Source organism: Cibotium barometz, chromosome 1, assembly GCF_041138505.1.
Source record: "Cibotium barometz isolate CiBa-2024 chromosome 1, ASM4113850v1, whole genome shotgun sequence".
Classification (NCBI taxonomy): Eukaryota; Viridiplantae; Streptophyta; class Polypodiopsida; order Cyatheales; family Cibotiaceae; genus Cibotium; species Cibotium barometz.
Window position 1 is genome coordinate 6636476 of NC_141046.1, and position 6659 is coordinate 6643134.

Below are 6659 nucleotides of genomic sequence, written 5' to 3' on the forward strand. Positions count from 1 at the left end.
TTTTTCAGCTTTCGGATCCAGCTTAGTTCTCAGCTCATCTGGCACATGCACATATGCAATGCATCCAAAGACTTTCAGATGAGACAAATCTGGTTTTCTACCAGTAAACCTCTCCTCTGGAGTTACATCATGTATGGTTGCAGTTGGAGTCCTGTTCATGATGTATACTGCTGTAGAAACAGCCTCAGCCCAATAGCAATGCGGCATATTCTTCTCTTCCATCAATGCTCGCGCAATCTCAGCAATGTGCCTGTTTTTCCGCTCAGCAACTCCATTTTTCTGCGGAGTGTATCTGCATGTATACTGTCTCCGAATACCATTCTTCTTCAAATATTCAGAGAACTCATTGGAGAAATACTCTCCCCCTCCATCTGACCTTAGGCACTTTACATATTTTCCTGTTTGCTTTTTAACCAAAACTCTGAAATTCTGAAAGTGAGTGAACACCTCACTCTTCTCTTTCATGAAATATACCCACACTTTCCTTGTGTGGTCATCAATGAAAGTGACATAGTACCTGCAGCCTCCCATAGACACGGTCTTCGTAGGACCCCATACATCTAAATGCACAACATCTAGTGCATTTCTGCTCACATATCTGTTACGTGGAAACACATGCTTTGTTTGCTTCCCAAATTGGCATGCTTCACATATTTTCTGCATACCTTCCACTTTAAATTTTGGCAGCCCTGTCACAATTCCTTTTGTCTGCATAGACTTCAATCTCTGCACATTTACATGTCCAATTCTTTTATGCCATATGTCTGTGTCTGCAACAACTCCTGAACCATTTGCAAACATCGCAGCACTCATTTCACGCATGTCTACATCCAACGTAAACATTCTGCCCACTCTGTTGCCTTTTGCAACCAACCTGCACTTGTCTTTAAAGTCTTCGACATAACACCCATCAGGGTTAAACCTAACCTGCAAACCCTGCTCAATCATCTGGCCAACTGAAACCAGATTCTTTGTTATGTTCGGTACATGAAGTACATCTGCAAGGTACTTCACTTTGCCATCCTGCATAGATAATGGCACATCTCCAACGTGGGCGATTGGATGAGCAGTGTCATCCCCTGTTTCCACAAAACCTGGTCTTTCCGGGTTTTTCATCTCCTTGAACCACTCCCCATGACTCGTCATGTGGTTTGAAGCGCCTGAATCCACATACCATACATTATCTTTTTGTGCTGCATCAACATTTTCAGACATGGCATTCACAACATGCTGCATAACAAACAACTTTTCATTATCCTCATTATTTCTGCTTGAGGATGCATAGTTGTTTTGCTGCACTTTCCCATTTTGCATGTCAGCCTGCTTCTTATAACATTCTGCCTACACATGTCCAGGCTTACCACAATAATAGCATTCACGTGCATCATTATATTGTCTTTGCTAATTTCCACGGCCTCTTTGACTCCCCCTGCCTCTGAATTTGCCTCTTCCACCTGCGTGTTGTTGTTGTTGTTGATTCTGGGACTGTTGTTGTTGTTGCTGCTGCTGCTGGCCATAATTCTGATTACCTGTTCGGCCACCTCCTTGACCGCGTCCACGGCCTCCTCTACCTCGTCCTCTTCCTGAACTCGTGTAGAAAGCCTGTTGCTCTGAACTGTTTTTACTTTGTGAAGACTGTTGGTCTTCACCCAAGTTCTTCTCTTCGATAATCAGCATAGACACCAAATCTGTAAAGTTGGGAATGTTTTCCCGAGTCTGAATAGATGTCTTGAATGCCTTGTATTGTGGCCCGAGACCACGTAGACAGACTTCCACCTTGTCATCATCATCTACTGACACACCAATAGATGCAAGGGATTCCACAATACCCTTTATCTTCAATGCATAGTCATTCACAGACATGCTCTTTTTCTCCACAGTATGAAGTTCATTCTTCAACTGTATCTTACGTGCCTTGGTATTTGTTTCATACAGCTTTACCAAGGTGTCCCACGCCTCCTTGGGGGACTTGGCATCCTGAATGTGCCCAATCATGGTGTCCTGTATACTAATGGAAAGACAATACATTACTTTTCTGGCTCCTTGGTTCCAATCTTTAAACTCTTTCACATCTGCAGCAGTCGGATTTATATCCGGTATCTCCGGTGCCTCTTCATGCTCACCTTCTATGTAGTCCCAATAACCTTTTCCCATCAGGAAATTTGTCAACCTGGACCTCCAAGCATGGAAGTTATTCTTGTCAAGCTTCTCAGCCACAATCTGTGTTATGCCATCATTAGACATCTTGCCAAACACAATTTTACCAGAAACTGCACTCTGGTTTTTCCTGCACAAACTGTATTTTCTGCACAGCGGTACTGCTATCCACTCAAATGTCACAACCAGTGACCTCAATGCACATACATACACCCAATGGCAACTGTAGATCTCTTTGCAGCATCCACAGTGTCTGCACAATCAATCTGTCTTCCTGCAGTTCTTAAAACAGAGTTCTGCAGAGAATCGATGACTTACCCGCAGTGCTCGAAATCGCCTGCTTTCTGAAAAACGGAGGTCTAGACGCGCCCGATGGACTGTATAGTTGCCCTATAGCTTTACTCCCGTGAAGAAAGCTCCTCAATCGGAGATCGTTTGCCAGTGCCTCCCGTAGAGCTCCCGACAAGGGTGTAGTCACCAACACAATAGGGAAGAGTAGTTGAAGCTCTTACCCTCGTACCGCTTCCTATGGTTCTCTTGCTTGCAGCTCAGCCCTTAGCACAAACCAGGCTCTGATACCATGAAAAGATGCAGGGGGGAAGAGAGCTTGAGCTCTTGCAAGCACACACACACACTCACAAAACCCTAATAGAGAACACACAAGGTGAGAGGCTGAAAATCTTCTTCTTCTCTACTCAACACTCAACACACCATATACAAGAATAAGAGTACGCAATAATATGGAAGGTACTCAACCAATACATACACGGGTTCTCTATAGTGTGAACCCGACTAAATGAGCTGGCGCTATAACTATGCCAGTCTCTAGAATGGCTGTCACACAGCCTGTCATCCCACTGGCCGCATATCACCCAAGATCTCACCAACCATGCCAGTGGTGTAAGTGTGGGGCCTATCCCCCAGGCGGGTCATCAGTGTCCACCGCCTCACTAGAGCTCGATATCTCAACAGAACCAAGGAGCCAGGAAGGTTATGTATTGGCTCTCCATTAGTATACAGGACACCATGATTGGGCATATTCAGGATGCCAAGTCCGCCAAGGAGGCGTGGGACACCTTGGTAAAGCTTTATGAAACAAATACCAAGGCACGTAAGATACAGTTGAAGAATGAACTTCATACTGTGGAGAAAAAGAGCATGTCTGTGAATGACTATGCATTGAAGATAAAGGGCATTGTGGAATCCCTTGCATCTATTGGTGTGTCAGTAGATGATGATGACAAGGTGGAAGTCTGTCTACGTGGTCTCGGGCCACAATACAAGGCGTTCAAGACGTCTATTCAGACTCGGGAAAACATTCCCAACTTTACAGATTTGGTGTCTATGCTGATTATCGAAGAGAAGAACTTGGGTGAAGACCAACAGTCTTCACAAAGCAAAAACAGTTCAGAGCAACAGGCCTTCTACACGAGTTCAGGAAGAGGACGAGGTAGAGGAGGCCGTGGACGCGGTCAAGGAGGTGGCCGAACAGGTAATCAGAATTATGGCCAGCAACAGCAGCAACAACAACAACAGTCCCAGAATCAACAACAACAACAACACGCAGGTGGAAGAGGCAGATTCAGAGGCAGGGGGAGTCAAAGAGGCCGTGGAAATTGGCAAAGGCAATACAATGATGCACGTGAATGCTATTATTGTGGTAAGCCTGGACATGTGTAGGCAGAATGTTATAAAAAGCAAGCTGACATGCAAAATGGGAAAGTGCAGCAAAACAACTATGCATCCTCAAGCAGAAATAATGAGGATAATGAGAGGTTGTTTGTTATGCAGCATGTCGTGAATGCCATGTCTGAAAATGTTGATGCAGCACAAAAAGATAATGTATGGTATGTGGATTCAGGTGCTTCGAACCACATGACGAGTCATGGGGAGTGGTTCAAGGAGATGAAGAACCCGGAAAGACCAGGTTTTGTGGAAACAGGGGATGACACTGCTCATCCAATTGCCCACGTTGGAGATGTGCCATTATCTATGCAGGATGGCAAAGTGAAGTACCTTGCAGATGTACTTCATGTACCGAACATAATAAAGAATCTGGTTTCAGTTGGCCAGATGATTGAGCAGGGTTTGCAGGTTCGGTTTAACCCTGATGGATGTTATGTCGAAGACTTCAAAGACAAGTGCAAGTTGGTTGCAAAAGGCAACAGAGTGGGCAGAATGTTTACGTTGGATGTAGACATGCCTGAAATGAGTACTGCGATGTTTGCAAATGGTTCAGGAGTTGTTGCAGACACAGACATATGGCATAAAAGAATTGGACATGTAAATGTGCAGAGATTGAAGTCTATGCAGACAAAAGGAATTGTAATAGGGCTGCCAAAATTTAAAGTGGAAGGTATGCAGAAAATATGTGAAGCATGCCAATTTGGGAAGCAAACAAAGCATGTGTTTCCACGTAACAGATATGTGAGCAGAAATGCACTAGATGTTGTGCATTCAGATGTATGGGGTCCTACAAAGACCATATCTATGGGAGGCCGCAGGTATTATGTGACTTTCATTGATGACCACACAAGGAAAGTGTGGGTATATTTCATGAAGGAGAAGAGTGAGGTGTTCACTCACTTTCAAAATTTCAGATTTTTGGTTGAAAAGCAAACAGGGAAATATGTAAAGTGCCTAAGGTCAGATGGAGGGGGAGAGTACTTCTCCAATGAGTTCTCTGAATTCTTGAAGAAGAATGGTATTCGGAGACAGTTCACATGCAGATATACTCCGCAACAAAATGGAGTTGCTGAGCGGAAAAACAGGCACATTGCTGAGATTGCACGAGCATTGATGGAAGAGAAGAATATGCCGCATTGCTATTGGGCTGAGGCTGTTTCTACAGCAGTATACATCATGAACAGGACTCCAACTGCAGCCATACATGATGTAACTCCAGAAGAGAGGTTACTGGCAGAAAACCAGATTTGTCTCATCTGAAAGTCTTTGGATGCATTGCATATGTGCATGTGCCAGATGAGCTGAGAACTAAGCTGGATCCGAAAGCTGAAAAATGTGTGTTTATTGGATATTCCCTTGAGCAAAAGGGATACAGGTGTTATAACCCTGCTACACGTGAGTTGAGGGTAAGCAGGGATGTTGTCTTTGATGAGATGAGCAGCTGGTATGCTGCTGAAAAAGACGCTGTTGGGGCTGATGTGAGTGGAAGTGTGGTTGCACAAAATGCAGGTCAGCAATCACAGTCTTTGAGTGGACCAGGAGAGTCCTCATCTAGTGGGTCTGTTGATAGACCATGGAGTGGCAGGCTGCGTCATAATACCAGCCCTGCAAATGTGATTAGTACATCACGTAAAGGAAAGGAGAAAGTGGTTGAGCCCCTTGGTATGCCTGACATTTTTGCAGGGCATTCTCATGTTGATGGAGAGTCTAGTGGCTCAGATATGAGCCTTGATGAGGAGCTTGGGATCCCAGCTATGAGAACACCTGGTGTAAAGAAGGCTATGGAAGCCATGAATGAAAAGCTGCGAAGATCTGGGAGAGTGAGAAATCCTGTGCAGAGATTTACCTATGATGGTTATGTGGCACATCACTATGCATATATGGCAAAGGTTGTGCAGGTTGTAGAGCCCACATGCATTGATGAGGCTGTTGGAAATGTGTGTTGGGAGAAAGCTATGGATGAGGAGATGGATGCACTATATGGAAATGAGACTTGGGATTTAGTGAAATTGCCTGAAGGCAAGAAAGCCATTGGATGCAAGTGGGTGTACAAAGTTAAACATAATAGTGATGGAAGCATAAACAGGTACAAGGCTAGATTGGTAGCCAAAGGATATGCGCAGACATATGGGATTGATTATGAGGAAACTTTCAGCCCAGTTGCCAAGATGGCAACGGTGAGAGTTGTGATAGCAGTGGCTGCATCAAAGAAATGGTCTTTACATCAGATGGATGTAAAGAATGCATTCTTGCATGGGGATTTGCAAGAAGAGGTGTATATGTTGCAGCCACCTGGTTATGAGGATGTGGGTCACCCCGAGCATGTTTGCAGGTTGAAGAAAGCCTTGTATGGCTTAAAGCAAGCACCAAGAGCATGGTCTGACAAGATTTCTGAATATCTTGTCACTATTGGCTTTCATGTAGCCAATGCAGATTTCTCATTGTATGTGAGACATGGTGATAGAGGGGTTGTGTTTGTTGTCATCTATGTAGATGACTTGATCATTACGGGGGACCATGATGCAGAGATCTTTGATGTAAAGATCTTGCTTAGACAGAAGTTCGAGATGAAGGATCTGGGGGAGCTCAGATATTTCTTGGGCATTGAGGTGATTAGGTCACCACATGGTATTGGATTACTGCAGAGACAGTATGGCTTGGACATGTCCAAGTATGGTATGACAGGCTGTAAGCCTATTTCTGTGCCATTGGATCAGAATGGCAAGTTGAGTGCAGATTCAGGAGAGATCTTGGAGGATCCTACTATGTACAGGAGCATAGTAGGAAGTTTGATCTACATGACGATCACCAGACCA